Source organism: Lonchura striata, chromosome 1 (assembly GCF_046129695.1).
Source record: "Lonchura striata isolate bLonStr1 chromosome 1, bLonStr1.mat, whole genome shotgun sequence".
Classification (NCBI taxonomy): Eukaryota; Metazoa; Chordata; class Aves; order Passeriformes; family Estrildidae; genus Lonchura; species Lonchura striata.
In genome coordinates, this window is record NC_134603.1 from 127,714,840 (window position 1) to 127,731,159 (window position 16,320).

Here is a 16,320-nt window from a genome sequence, read left to right on the forward strand (position 1 = left end):
GGATTGAGGAATAGGAATATTTTTATATTAAAAAGTATATGTCTCATGCAATAAAAAGAATTCTAGTCTCACACACACACACACACACACACACACACACACACACACACAGCATGGCTTTTGTTATTTTAGCTCATTCAAGATGATATGATTTTTACCTTAAAAATGTTACCCAAATATAATTTTTTGTGAAAACTTAAATTTTTTAGAAAGTCTTAGAGATCCAGGAAGCATGCAACTTCAGAATGGAAAGGAGTGTTGTAATTGTAGAACTTTCAGATTTCAAAAACACTCCTTTGAAAAAAAAGCATTTCACATGTTTAAAATACTTTGTTCAACAAGGGCAGGAATAAAATACTGCCTAGTCTGTACTCTGATTGTTTTTTACAAGATTTCCTGTATCTGTCAGTGCATTGCTGGGAATTTGCTTGAGTTGGATATATATCCGCAAGCTTTTTCCACAATATCATCTTAACTCTCAGAACAGGCTAAACCATATACTATTTGAACATTATTAACTGCCAGTAATACTTATGCTTTGTAGTGCTAATGTTAGGTCACTAGTAAGCAGTTCTGAATACTTAACTCCAGAGTAAATGGGATTGTAGTTAAAGACTGGGTTTTTTCCAAAATAACTACCAGCAAAAAAGTTCACCACAAATAAGAACAAGCTGAACTGCCATTCACTGCAACTGACTTTTTGGTTTGGGGATTTTGTTGGGGTTTTTGGTTTTTTTTCACCCCTCTCAATTGCTGTGCTAACCACATACATAAACAACTCTGGCATGCAATGTGTGTGCTAAAATTAAACAGTACATCCTGAACAATTTTCTGTAATGTTTTCCCATACTGCCTAAAAGAACCAAAGGAGTCCCAATTAACATTTTGGAAACAGTGTCAACAAAGGCAGGAAGCAGTTCTGCAGAATTCTCACAGAATTTCAAAAGTGATTCAAATTAATATTTGGAACTGGCACCTGAGACTTCCCATGGTAAAATAAAAGGGTGTTCCATAACCTCAAAGCATCCTCATCCCCCTTATCCAGGCAGTCTGACCTCATGGCCCTCACAGAACAGCCAGCATGGACAAGAAGTACCTTTGCAGCCTCCCTGATAACATCATGGTGTGACACCTCTATCTTCAATGCTCTGATGGCCTTCAGAACTTCATTGTTGGGCTTTAAAGTTCTTAATTGTGCAGCTTTTCATTATACCCTGACTCTCAGCAATGCATTTTAATCAACAATCGATTATCATGGGCTATGTTGTATAGCCCATGTCATTTTGTATCACAAGGATATTGGAGAAACAGTAAACAAGAAGAAAGAAAAAATTTAATAGAGATAAAATATAAGAGCAAACCTACCAGGAATAAGTGTCCCTGACTTAATAATCCCATTATGAAATGTAATTGTCTGAAAATTTTATTCAAGACACACAAGCAGAAGACTTTTATAAAAGGGAAACATAAGAGTTATAAAATTTAGTATTGCTGTGCCTGACTCATGAAAACCCTCTCACTTACAGTAATTCATAATTTTGAGTAAACTTGCCATGCTGGAAAAATTAGCTGTCCAAAAGGGAATTAATTGAAATCAGTATGCCGTGCAGATTGTACACTGAGCTAGCCAACAGAAAATGTAATTTGCAGCTCCAACATCTGCTAGGTGCCCAAAGCACCCCAGCACCCTCTTCCTCTACCTGTACAGAATGAGAACACTCAGAGGTAATTTTTGGGAGTGGCATCAGTAATGAATGGGATTCCCTTTGTCTCAGAGGCTCTCCAGCATCAGCACAACATGCCGGTTCTTCTCTGTGTACTTTCCTCTGAGAAGATCATTTATGCCCCAAGTTCAATGAATATAGAGGACCCCAAATTGCTCCTCTGTCAGATTTGTGGCAGGAATTTCAGTTCTAAGCTTCCATGAGCAAAATTTAACTACTTCTTCACTGGATATACTGCAATGATGAACCTATTCCACTTACAGGTTTGGTTTGGTTTTAGGCCTCAAATTTGTTCTAGGATATCTAGATAACTTAGAGATTTTCTTGGGAGCCATCAATCACAATTATTCTCATTGGTTTCTGTAAAAAGGTATTTCCATCAATAAATCCTGAAGCTTAATAAATAATTTATTTTTATCAATGTGAAATTAGAAGCACAAAATAGTAATGATAGAAACAAAATTAAGATCTACTAATTCTCATCTTGATGCCCAAATAGTAGAGCTCTCTGCAATTAGAAGGGAGAAAAAAGGAAATGGGTTGAAAGATATTTTAATAAAATAGTTTTAAAAACTTTTAAAATACTTGAATGCACACAGTGAATTTTGAACCTGAGAATAAGTCTTTGAAGTGCTTGACAATTGGTATGTTATAAGTGATTCTGCATTCTTGCTTGACTAGGACATTCACAGGTTATAGTGATGTTTCCCATGTTCCCTCAGAAATGTTTAAATAGCTTTTTATTCCAACTTTTGACTGTGGAGCAGGACATTTTTCAGAGAAAGGACATACTCTTCCCTCAGCTTGTGCGATGGAAAAGTGAATGTGATCACTCTTCTTGAAAGATGTCTCTGTATTTAACACAAACTTTTGAGACAGAATTTTTAAATGGGAACATTGTTTTTTTCTCTCCGTTTCACAAACTAAGAACTTCCTTTATATCTCATTTTGTAAGCAGACAGCTTACTATAAGAACATTTAAGAAAAACTGGAAATTTAATTGAATTCAAGTCCGTACTGTGAGAATGTATTTTCATATTTATATGACAAAGGCACAACTTGCTCAAATAAGCAATTGTAATTAAAAAATGCTGTCAAAATCCTAACTATTTGGACTGGTTTTGATTTCAGACATAAAAGAGTCTTAATTTTATAGAAAAGATGATGGAACCATGTATTATTCAAAGTTCTCAATTGTCAATATAAATATTGTGATCTTGCCCAACAGTGAGGGGATTGTATTCATTTTGGCAATATTCAAAATGCAATCAACCATAGATTATGAATGCCTTTAGACACTGTGTAATGGTGCATAAAACCAATCAATTATCTTTTCTGACTAGGCTTATCTGGCACTGAAAACCTGTCTTATTGTGAATTGTATGCACCTCAAAAATGCATAGAAGTTATTTTTTGTTTCTGTTTGCTTAATTAGTATACATGGCATCCTTAGCTGATCTGGGCATGGGAATCTTTACTATCCAATTTTCACGTGTCCTACTTCTATGAAACTTATTCAGGAATTAAAGAAACCCAGTTTATTACTCCTTAGAATCTTGTCGTACATATCTTTTTGTCTCAGTCTCATTAAATACCTCACCATATTACTAAACTTTGTATGCAGCATGCATCTCACAGTTGTGTAGCATACCATGAGATTTTTGCAGCATTTTGAACCCCACAGGAAAATAAACAACTAAATGTGTTTGCATTACAGTTTCCTGAATAATGACTTGGATTATTCCACCAATATAGGTCAGTTTGGATCTTTGCCACCACTGCTATTTGTAATTCAGATTAGAAATAGGCAATTGTGACAAACTGTGCATCCTGTCAATGTGCTCATATGAAGCTCAGCAGCACCATTAAGGCATTTCCTTAATGCTATAAAGTGGCCTCCCACAGAATAAAAGAGCCAGAGAAAGATACCGTATTCTCCGAGCTTCCCGCACATCACTCCGCTTTATCCAAAACACAACCCCCCTCTCTTCTTGGTTAAATAAGCCATTTGTTCAGGATTTGATTCCAATCAATATTCCAGTTCACCTTATATTAAAAATAGCACTTGCTATTTTATCACAACTGTAAGGCATGGAAGTTTTCTCCGCATTCCTTACTATGTGTTGCATTTAGAGTATGCTCTCTTCAATCACACTATTACTGCCATGACAGTTTAGTCATTGTTATTCATGAGGACTTCTTGATGCTTATCTGCAAGTTGTTCAAAGAAGATCACACAGCGATGACCCTGAAATGAGAATGAATGAAGCCTTTGTGTTCTATAAATCTCTAGGAGTCAGCACAATGCTTGTATTTTTCTCCTGGGAGGAAGAAGAAAGCTACCTGTGGCCATAAGCTTCTGTGCTTGTACATAATACCTGTTACTAATGCAAAATTAACACTGTAGCAGATGAGGTGGGAAAAACGCCCCTTAAACGAAAGTGAAAAGTATTCAGATGGAGTTGATAGAGCAGCAGAAATACTGTGTCAGAGAAGGCAACGAAGATACACGATTCAGAGTTTTTGAGCAACACTTTAAAGACATTCCAGGAGAGCCTAACATAATTAAAAGAGCTGTAGATATAGATAAATGCACTAAAGGAATAAGCAAACAGCACACTGGAGGAAAGTGTATTACTGAAACACAGCTAAATATATTAGCCTCCCATAGCAAAAATTGGATACTACTTAAATATTAAATTTTAAGTTAATTGATAGCATTACATATAAAATAGTTGTTGGAAATTAGTAAGGAGGAAAGTCAAACTGTATTCTCCAGAAGTAATTTTTGGACCTCTATGCATAAACAAAAGAAAAGCAACTATCAGATTGATAATATGAAAAGCTTCAGTTTTCTTTTTGCCAGTAGAGCAGTTGAATCACAAAGTTGATGAGAATCTCTCAAAATAATTAAAAATGTCTTGGAATTCTGTATAAAATATAGTAGCTCTAAGGAGAACTTAAAAATAATAATGAATTCATCAGCTACCTTGTGTGGAGAGACTAAAAGGATTGGGAGTCTTCAGTAGTGAAAGGAGAAGGTGGGGAAGAGAAGTGACAATGTCATGAAAATTTTGGATAAGGTAGAAGCAAATTTTCTGTTCATTCTACCTTATAAAATGAGATCTTGAAAATATTGGAATATCAACATCAAACAAATTTTTAAAAGCATTTATTTAAATACAAAGTAGTGGACTTCTGGCATTTGCTATGACATGTGATTTCAGGACATCAAGAGGTTCCAAAAGGAATTAGACAAATGGATGGACAATATCACAATAGGGTGAGGATGTACCTCTGACAGCCCTGACCAACAGGGGTGTGTCCTGGAAAGAGAAAGAGGAAAGGACCTCTGAGAACAGCTGGGTTTGTTAATCTCTGAACAACTTTTCCTATTGCCACTGCTGAAGACAAAATCATTGGCTGGATAGACCATTGGTCTGACCCAGTAAAACCTTTCTTACATTCTTAAACTTAAGTTAAGAGCTTTAGGTAAATGTAAGGATCAATCTGTTAAGCATTCTTAATCCTAAAAGTGAATGTAAAACTTGAATAGTTCAGCTTGTTGTTAAAATAACTTAAGAATCTTAAGTTATATAATCTTAAATTATATAACTTATCTTGGCCTCATTAAAGTCAAAACTGGGCTTGCCTAATAAAAATAATTTCAGTAAATTATGTTCCCCCTTCTCAGGAATACTGTTGCTTTCTGAATAGTAAGAATTTGTGGTTACTTTGTTTTACATATACAGCTGGTGTATTTTGAGATTCTTTATTGTATCATATAATGGGAAAGTACTACATGGTTGCATGTGCTTACAAATTTATAGGCAAATTTTAGTTAGAAACCAGCATAAAAAAATGTGTTATACCTTTTTAGAAATACACTGGTGTTGATAATATTTCCCAACACTATGGCAATGTGGAAAAATCCAGGCTATTTAACACATTTGTTGGCACAAAAAGGGGTGATTGTGTGAGGTTTTGCTGAGGATGAGCTCACAATAGATCTGCAAATTTTCAGAACATCAGCTATAATTATACACAGATGCAATTCTGTCTCCATTTTTTTTGTTTTAAAAAAGACACTATCTCTCTCTTTGCATGCTTCATGAGAAATATAAACAGCAGACAAAATGCATTTTTCAGGCAAAAGTATAACATACATTTTTAATAATGCTGTCTTCAAAATTCTTCAAAATTCTATTTTTGCTGATAGAAAATTCATTAGAATACCCTTCTTCTAAGGAAATCTCTCAAAATTTTCATCCTATGACACCAAGGGGGAAAAAAAGCATATTCTAGAAGTTAATTGTTCTGGACTCTGACTAAAAAGTAAAGTTTTGACCCAGGGCTTTTAACCTAGCTGCTACATTACATACCTTAGGTACATGCAATGAATCCTTGAGCATAGAATGCCCTGCCTCAGTTGTGTTTCCATTTTGCTGTTCACTTGGCTGGATGGGCTGAAATTTCCAGTCAGATTAGCAAAGCCCTTCTTGGTAATCTCTGCTGTGCAGGTAGGTTGAGGTGAGCCACATGAATGATGTCTACTTTAGTGAGCAGTGCAGGCTAATGGGAAAGCATTTCTGGCATGAGTTAGTGCTGAGAGCTTAACAGCCACATCACACACTTCAGGAAGGTATTTCTGAGATGGATAGATAGATAGATAGATAGATAGATAGATAGATAGATAGATAGATAGATAGATAGATAGATAGATAGATAGATTGATGATAGCCTGGTTCTGTGGCTGGAGAACATTAGGTGTGCTTTTGGAGCATACCTTCTAGATCAATCTTATCTAGCAGCTACCTGGTTTCTATGCTTTGAGATTGTTTTGTCATGTGAATAAAAGCATGATAAATACTGCAGAAGCACAAGCTAAAATGTCAATGATTAAATGTTGCCGTGGGTATCATCAACATTTGAACTTTGTTTCAATCAATACTTTAAACACAATGGTCTGATAGTCTGAGTTACTTAGAGGCCATGTTTGTGAAGGATTTTCATCAGAATAATGCTTCTTACCATTAGCATGAGACTGAATATGGTTACAAAACTGTAAGATATCAAGCTGTAAGAGCAAAACTGTAAGATATCAAAACTGTAAGATCAAAACCAAATTTTATAGTACAAAAATATGTAATTGCAAATATAAACCTTTGTTTTAAGTACATTTACTCACCTTATGGATGGCCCCCAACATAGCCCTTAGGACCCACCTGAAGGAATGAGGAACAGTCGTGTGCATATTTCACAAATACCAGCAACAGATTCTTGAAATTCACAAACATTTTTTGACATTTGAATGCTCAAGGACAAATTTTAGAGTTTATTAAATTGCCATATCTGGGAAAAAAAACCTATTCTAAACAGTGCACTTTATTGCTGCATTACATTTTGCCCATTTTCATCTTTCAACAAGCAATGGAGTCAGGAAGATCCAAAGTGTCCATATTTTATTAGAACTAAAGAAATTCTGCATGCTTTAGAGAATATTGACATTAAATTAATCAATTCAAGCTGGTTTAGGAAAAGCCCAAGCTTAAAAAATAGTCAACAGTGACAAAATTTTGAAAAAGGGAGGCCACTAAAAAGTGGAAAATAGATCCTTTTAAATAATGACTCAATAGTGGAAGAATGTTGCCCATACCCATCTGTGTCCCAGACAGAGTGAAGGAGATGGTTTATCTCCTGCCAGGACAAAAGGCAGCACAAAAGGAAGACCTTACAATAGAGCATTCTCGTGAATCTTCACTTATGGTACCCCATGGAGTCTGTAGTAACAATAGAGAAAGGAAATGTGACAGAATGAAAAAATTTCACAGAAAACCACAAGATGAGAATTTAAGGTTTTTTACTGAATGGAGCTGTAGGTATGTATTTGAGTGTAATCTGGTTGTGTGTATGAAAGAATACCATATCACTTTAAATTCCCTGCTAACAAAACAGTAAGTCAGGAAAAATCAAATAGAAAATAAAAACAGACAAGTAGATACCTAAGTCATGGGCAAAAAAGTTGACTCTATACCACGTAGATACCACTCTCATGGTAGTGATTGGTTTAGTTAACTTTGAAGGGTATCAACATGTTTTTTCCTGGTGTATGCTCCAGTATCTGCTTTGGATGAGGAGGTTGGTTCTGGAGTTGTCATCATTCAGGAGTGGATTCACTGTTTCATGGCCTCCCTCTGCCCCTGCTCCGTGCAGTCCTCCCAACAGACATTCCCCCAGCACAGCTCTATGCCTTGTCCTCATCCATCTTTTAGCCACTTCTCAAGCACCATGACTTGTGGGGAGTGGTCTCCTATGTAGAGAACTGGCCCAGAATGACAAGTAAATAATAGTCACACAAAAAGGAAAACAAACAAACAAACAAACAAAAAATAAACCAAGGGGGAAGAAAAAATGGAGAACCCTAAAAACTCCAGGTTCTTTGGGCTTTAAGTCATAAGATTTCTATGAAATGGTTGAGGTAGAGCTCATAATTTGGTATAAAATACTTAGTGATGGTGTGCAGCTACTTGACACTCTATTTAATAGTATGCTCCATCCTTTTATTCACTATATTCTGTATTGGATTTTCTAATTAGTTTCCAGTTTTTGTGTTAAATCCTTGTTTATTAGTAGAATTCCCGAGGTTTTTACTTCCCAGTGTTTTCTATAGTACTTATGAAACATGAGGGGCAATTACAGGTACCCTTCTGTGGTTTAAAATTCAGCACACACTGCCTTTATTCCTTGGTATGCTCCTGGGCTCTCATACTCTGCTGGTATGTGGGGCATCAGTATAATTGCTAAGGCCGTCTTCAGATTCACATGTTTGCCTGATGAAATACAGAAATATACCTCCAGGGGATGGAAATTTTGGTCTGAAACCACAGTGCTTGCCTGAACATGTAACCTTGCTCCCAGTTCACATCAAATGACACCAACTTTCATCCCACAAGTTGTTTCATGAGGCATTTGTTTCAAGTCCACGAAAGCACCAACTTCCCAATTTGTGCACAGTTTTAGAATCTAAGACAATGTCTATATAACTTATTCATAAACCAGTACAGTTCAGTGAGATCAGTCTAATGAATCTGTAATTTATACTGCAAGAGGATTCTAGAGAGAATGCAAAATTGAACTGTGCAGAGGTACAAATTACCAGCATCCAGTGAAAAATTAGCAACCAGCATGAAACAGGCCCAGTTCTTGTTATATGATTTTTTAAAAAATCAAAAAAAACTGAGGCGAGGGGGTCAACCTCAACTAACTCATTTTCTAGAAGTAGCTACCTGCATGATGAAGCAAAGCTCGTAAAAGGTCAATATAGATATAACTATTTTTATTAAGGTATTCTTCACTCTGACACTGCTCAGAATTTGACAGCACTGTTCTTATATTAGGTTTTTGTCATGAATGCCTTGATGTTTTGTACTCTCTGTATAGCATGCCTCATACTATATTCTTAGAGACAAAAATAACTCCTTTGTGTTCAGCTGAGTAGCTTGGCATTGTCTGAGAGACTGAACAGTGATAAATGAGAGAAAGAAAAGACTTAGAGATCTCTGAGACAGTGTGCCTCTACCTTTACAGGGGAAAGTTCTAGGTAGTATTATATCTGAGAAGTTTTTGTGGTCAAAAAATGAAATCCCAAACCTTCAGGCTATAGATAAGATATATATTCTTGATAACAAGGGAGAAGGTCCAGATTAGCAGAAGGGATGGATTCCACATCTCTGAAGAAGTTTTCCTTTGCATTTCAGTGTCTTTCTGAAACACATACTTTAGTCAATACAGGTAATGAAGTTCAGTATAAAAGAACCTGGATGTATTGTATAAAATCACCTAGCAATATCCCCTTGCCCTCCAATCTTGAAGAAGACTTGAGAAATGAAGTAAAATTTGATCTATGTTCTGTTTACTCTTCCATTTAAGAAATAACATTTGAACATTTTTCACGTGTAGGCCAAGTATTTTGCCATATCTGTAGCCTTTAGAATTAATAATTTACATATATTTTTGTGGTTTCATAGTCTCAGATTCTTGGGCTACAATGAAATATAGTGCCTTGCTTTAATGACTGTGTTTTTCAGATAAATGTCCAGGTGATAGAAAATAAACCATCCTCATGAGCCAAAGTGGACAGCTGATTTTCTTAGTCTCTTTTAAAGACTTCATCCAAAATAAGTTTTCTATTTTTTGTGTTTCTGCTGCAAACACAAAATCAGAAACAAGAAAAATTTGCATTCCATACATTTACAAAAAGAGTACTTCTCTTCTGGTTTTCTTAACATTTATCCCTGAAACAAAGCTATACTGTTAAAGAATTTACAGTTTGTAACACAGAACAACATACAAAAATTGGCCAATAGACCTTGTGTGGAAAGCAAACAAAAAGTTTTCATGAATAATAGGGCTCAACAAGCAACATCAATTGTAATAATTACTTTATTTTAAAATTAAGTTGGCCCAATTTTAAGAGAATTCTTCCAAAAACTTGTTAAAAAAGAAAAGAAAAAAGAAAGTATGTAGATTATAGTTTACTTTTTGAAAGGGAAGAAGAAAATGTATATTTCAAAATGTTTTATATACATGTTTATTTTCTGTACCATATGAGTTGTGTTTTGTCCCTAAGTGTTCTACTGGTAATTTACACAAAATGCTTGGATAAGGACAGGCCCTTTGACAGGAGTAAGCTAGCATGGAGTACATAAAATCTGTTTTATTGGGTGTAATACATTTTTAATTTCTTGAGACTCTTTCCTCAATACACAAAAGTGCAATTTCAATTTGATTTAACATTTCTAATGCCATGTAGTAAATCCTTTACTTTTCCAGTCTTAACTAACAATATTTCAGCATTTCAAGCTACTCTTCAGCAAGCTAGATCCTGCCTTACTTATGCACAGTTGCAGTTGAACTGTGTGAGAGTTCCTGCTTCTAAAGAAGCACACATTTCAGTCCTGACTTGTGTCTAGCATTTTTGGATCTTCCAACATACTTGATGCCAAAATACAATGCTACAGGAGAGTTCTGCAAGCAAACAGAAAGAATAGTCACTATATCATCCATTTTAATTCCACTTTCACAAAAAAGCCTGTGATTTTAATGCATACATTCACCCAATATTATTACTTGTATTAGTTTCTTGCATGAAGTACTGATTTTCTTTCAAAGTTACTACTGTGTTTAGTATTTTTTATTTTTAGCAAAGAATACCAATCAGGCAAATGAATGCTGGTAACATTCAGTTCACTCTCCTGTAGGAAAGGACTTTTGCTTATCTGCAGCCTCACTAAGGCTTTGTACCTGACGACTGTCTCATCTGCATGCAAAGCATAGGAGCTAGTATCCAGATATATCTGTCAAGGAAAGTCTAACACTTTAAGCATTAGCTTTAAGACATGCAGAATTTTATTGTTCCAATCCCAACCAAATAATTGCACCGCTTCTACCTTTCCAGGTACTTAGTGGACCAGTAAAATTTACAATCAACTGAGTATTTTGAAAAATCCAGGGTCCTGGACATTTAATATAAATAAAACCTGTAGTATTCATTCAGTAGTTGTAGAATTTTAGTCTAGTGTTCATAGCCAAAACTTCTGTAGCCCAAGGTATGTGTTGTGCCTCCATGTTAGGTTGTTGCTCCCTATGCAATTTACTCATATTGAGGTGAATTCAACTGAATGAAGTTTTCAAAGTCTGTTGGGACTTTTCAGGATGAAAAGCACTTCATAAATGTAAAATATTTTATTATGACAGCTGCCTCCAAGATAGAAGCTGTGTTTAGCTGAACTTTCACAAAGAAAATTTACAGTAATTTATTAGAAACTTAAATTTCATTTCCAAACCACACTCACTAGAGATTCAAACTATTTGTCTTGAATTGTACCTGCCAAATTTTGATGACATGAAATTCCCCCTCCCCATTTAAAAGAGAGGGATTGACCACAGTCATACTGCAGACATTAAAGTAACCTGCATTATTAGGTTTTCTCCACATTCCAATCCATCTGCCTTAGGGTATTATATCCGACTTTCATCTCTTTGAGGTTCAGTATTGCCAAATCCAAGCCATAAGGCCATGTCTAGACTACAAACTGAAAAGTGGGTTTGACTGCACATATGGGCACCCTAAGCCACATGTCCCACAATTTTTCCATCTCTACTTTCATACATAGCCCACTCACAGCTTGGTTTTAAATAATTTACACAGTTACAAAGAAAACCAACCTCCCAGTACTAGCTGATGAACCATTACTATGATTGATTTTGCCTGGGTGCAGGCCAGGCAGGCTGCCTGAACAAAAGCTTGGCCCACACAAAGCCACTGAGTATAATCAATGTTTCTCAGAGTAGTGAGAGTTTTTCCACCTCCTGGCACCCATCTAAATAACACCTCAGTATCAGTTTAAGGGTTTGTGGTGTGAATTATGGAGGAGTTAGGTCTTGAGAATATTCTGAGATCCACACATGCCTGACAGTAGAGAAGCAAATGCTAGACATAAAATGCATTGTAATGGTCCCAAAATAATGAGATTAGATTAATGAGATATTTTCAAGTACACTTCCATCTTTTGATGCTGGAGCCCAAACCAATTAAGGTTCAGGATACAGTCTGAACTTTTACCATGCAAAGATTATGTGTGCCACAAAGCTGAAGGCTAGATTTGGAGAGCACACTCAGTGTTTCTGCTCCTTGCATGGTAATAAGGTAATAAGACAAACAGTGACTGATTTCAATCCTCTGCAACACCCCTAGCCAACAGTAATCCTGAAGTATGATTACATTTAGCAACCTCTGTATTCCTGAGACTTTCTTCCTTCCTTCCTTTAATCTTTCTGTGTGGGATAATTAGGATTTTTTCAAGTTCTTTCAGGTATTGTAGCTTCACAAAATGTGATAAGTCTTATGTGGTGACATGTTATTAAGGCAATGCTACATTACCTATTGTATCAAAATAAAGAACTCTTAGTGATACAAAAAGGATCAAATGAGAATGGGAGGATTCCCAAACTTCTGTTTCAAGGACAGTCTCAGATTTTTCTTTTTTTTTTTTTTTTTGCAGTGGCATTACTGCATGTGACATGAGGTTGAAATTGGAGCCTCAGTGTTGAATGCCCATAGGGAGCAATGCATATTTGGGGGGGAAGAATATGATACATTCACTAATGACCTCAAAACAGACTGCACTTCTAAAAGGAAGAATGAATAAAGTTCTCCCTCAGATGTTTGGAATGAGTACTTGGGAAGGACTGCCATCACATAATTAGCACAAGTGTGCTGACAGTAGTAATAAACATAAAGTAATGGAAACAATGAAAAGATGTAAACTATTTAAACAAGCTGGATAAATCAAAATTTTTATAACCATGCTATTCATAAATATAATGAATGTTTCTTTTTAACATGGAAATGTGAATCTAATGCTAATTGAGCCAAAGCTAGTAAAAAGACCATTCTGATTGCTGCATATAGACAGTTAAATTTTATACTGACCTTTAAGTTCAAACTTGTTACCTAAGAGCCTTCTGGGCTGATGATGACATACCATTGCTGTATGCACATTTTAGACTGTGAAATCTCATGTGCCACCTATTGGAAAGATGTTTTGGGTTATTTTAAAGTGCATACTCAGAACCTCAGAACACAGATCATCAGAACTTAGCCAGCTTCTCCCTTGGTGAGTGTATTACTGCACAGAGGCTTTAAACACAACTCCCTGTGAGATGATTGAAGGACTTCCATTGACTTCAGCAAGGTTCAGATTGGATCCCTAATGCTGAAGCAAAAAGCATGCATGGCTCTTCGTTGTGACAGTTTAGAAATCAAATTATGTAACTTAAACAGTTTTTTTTTTAAAGTGTTTTCTAGATTGTACAGTAAAACACATTTCATGGCCATGTATTCCTCTGCCCTTAGTAACCATTATATCATTTTGGTCTTGTTTATACTTTTTGATCAAATTAATTGTAATAAAATAACAACTTTCCTTGCTTTACAACAGAGAAAGTCATTAATTAATAAATTCACTCCAGCCCTTGAGTTTTAGTTCTTTTCTTAACAGACCATATACTGATACTATGTCTACAAGAATTATGAATTGGGTTGAGCAGAACAAAAAAGTTTATTCTGTGTAAGAGATCCTCTTTGCAGTTTTCTATATTATTTGTTAAAAGGAGCAAAAGACATCTATTTTATGTGTAATTTATAACAGACTACATATATAAATGTGGTAAATATATTAATGTGAAACTTTATATTAGCTAGAGAGGGAAAAACCTCAAAGTTCAGGTAAGCATTTGAGCTATGACACTAACATCCTCTACACCTACAAAATGTAAAAACTATGCTATATAGAAGTAATTTTTAACTAGTTTTCCTTTATGTGATTTGCATAAAATAAGACAGCCATCATAGATATACTTCTTCACTGTTGTAAGGAACTCTACAGTAAACAGGTACTTTGATAGAATCACAGAAACTTCTAAATTTGTCTTTCACAAATGATTTTATATAAATGGATGCAAAATGCATTGCCACCTACTAGTTAAGAGAATCTCCTCAGAATACCAAATTTATTAATTATGTCCCCAAATTGCCTCCTGGACCTGCCTGATCTAATGGCTCTTTTCTAACATTGTGCAAGTATGCAGCTTTTATATGTGCTTCAAATTCTTTTCCTTCCTTGAAAATTCAATTGTGAAAAAAAAATCTCTGGAGATACACAGTCCCAATACTCTGTCTCGTCTTTTGGTTGCTAAATGTGCTTCCTGCACAGAGGAACCAGGTGGACAGACACGGGAATGCCAGGCAGTTGTTATCACACCTCTCCTGCTCCAACAGCTTGCCAGAGTTTGCAATGGAAAAAGGAGGGAGTCAGCATGGAGCACTAATTCCATTCAGCTGTGCAAGAGGTGGATGGAAATGAGCATCTGTGAGGTAAAACTCTGAAGGGAGGCTAGAAGACAAGATTTCATAGTCCTACTCTCCTAAGAGGTAGCAAAGGTAGCATGTAATGAGAAAAACCAAAAATTAAACAAAATACTATGGCTTACTGGCTATTTATACCAAGGCAGCTTGATACATCCCTACAAAGTAAATAGGCATCTCCAAGACTTACAGGAGGCCAGTCTGGTTACTATTAGGGAAGAATCAGGCTAGGTATTTTCACCTGCAGAATTTTCCATTTGCAGTAAAAAATGTGTTTTGTTGTTCTAATCAGGCAGGCATGAATATGTGAGATGAGAGCTACATTTTAGATGAAAACTTCAAGAAGGAAGGATACTACTCTGTTTCTTTTCAGAGTGAAAATTTATTGGAGATATTCCTCCTGAAAAACAAAGTCAGATGTTGACAGTTATGAAGCTTTATTTTTCTAACATTTCCATGATAAGATACATTTTAGAAAAGCAACTCTTTAAAAAGCTATGAAGAATTGCAGAAAAGCCAAGTGAACAAACAGAATGTTCTGACATTTCCTTTCTTGAATACTGTTTATTAGTCATCTAAACCAGTTTGTCATTGCAAAGACTAAAGACTGAAGTCCCACAATAAATGTCGGTCACAACAACCATGCTTTGCATTGGAAAAAGAATGTCTTAGTTGCCTGAAGGTTACAGGCATAAATAGTTAAGGTTTTGAATATTGTGTAACATGTGTTTGTTGTTGAGCCTGTTTAGTTCCTGGACAGTGATGTGAAGTGCAACAGTGACAAGAGCTACTGTTATGGCCAGTTTTGAGCAGTGTGGACAAAGTTTAATCTTCAAAGAAGTAGTAATATTAAAATAATCATTGCTGATTATCTCTGCTGACAGTGGCTTCATTGTTAAGTTGTTTTGTAACCATATAACTTTAACTAAATTTTAATTCAAAGTGCTGATCTGTTGTGACCATATAGCTATATGGAGCATTAGATGAAAACTAAAATCCCACTGCACTTCAGGTTAGAGGATTGTTTTGCTTAAAACTCTGTGAAGCAAGTACTGCTAATAATTATTTATTTCCATGAAGGCATACTAAGTGACTTCTAAGCTTAGATAAGATGAGATAAATAATCCTTTAAAACCTAAGGCAGGGATTATCCTATTGCTGGTGAACTGCCACTATTAAAAGTCATGATTAATCAAAGAAAAGATAAAAATAGTAATATATGGCTAGATTTTCTTCTTTCTCTGAATTTTCCTCCATAAGGAGACTCAGAATGTAACGACTTTTTTCTGACTTGGACTGAAGAAAAGATTTTGAAATCTTGACATTTATGGCTGCAAAGAATTGCCATTCTTGCTCTTCCCTGAAGTGTTGTGATATTAAATTTTACATAGAACCTGGAGAATGGGTGGAATGTACTGAATATTCATTCCCACCTCTCAACTTCATGTCAATAACATTTTTCACACTCTTCACCAAACAGACTGAGCATGTGTTTCTATGTGTTATATTTGTGAGTGGCATGACTCAACTGCAACAACAAAATGTTTTCACTGTAAAAATGCCTAATAACTATTAGGCACTTAGCCCTAGAATTTTGGAAACTTAATTCTCACTGTGCATTTTTCCACTCTATTCGTTAAGGTTTTGCAGTCAAATTAAGTTTTACTA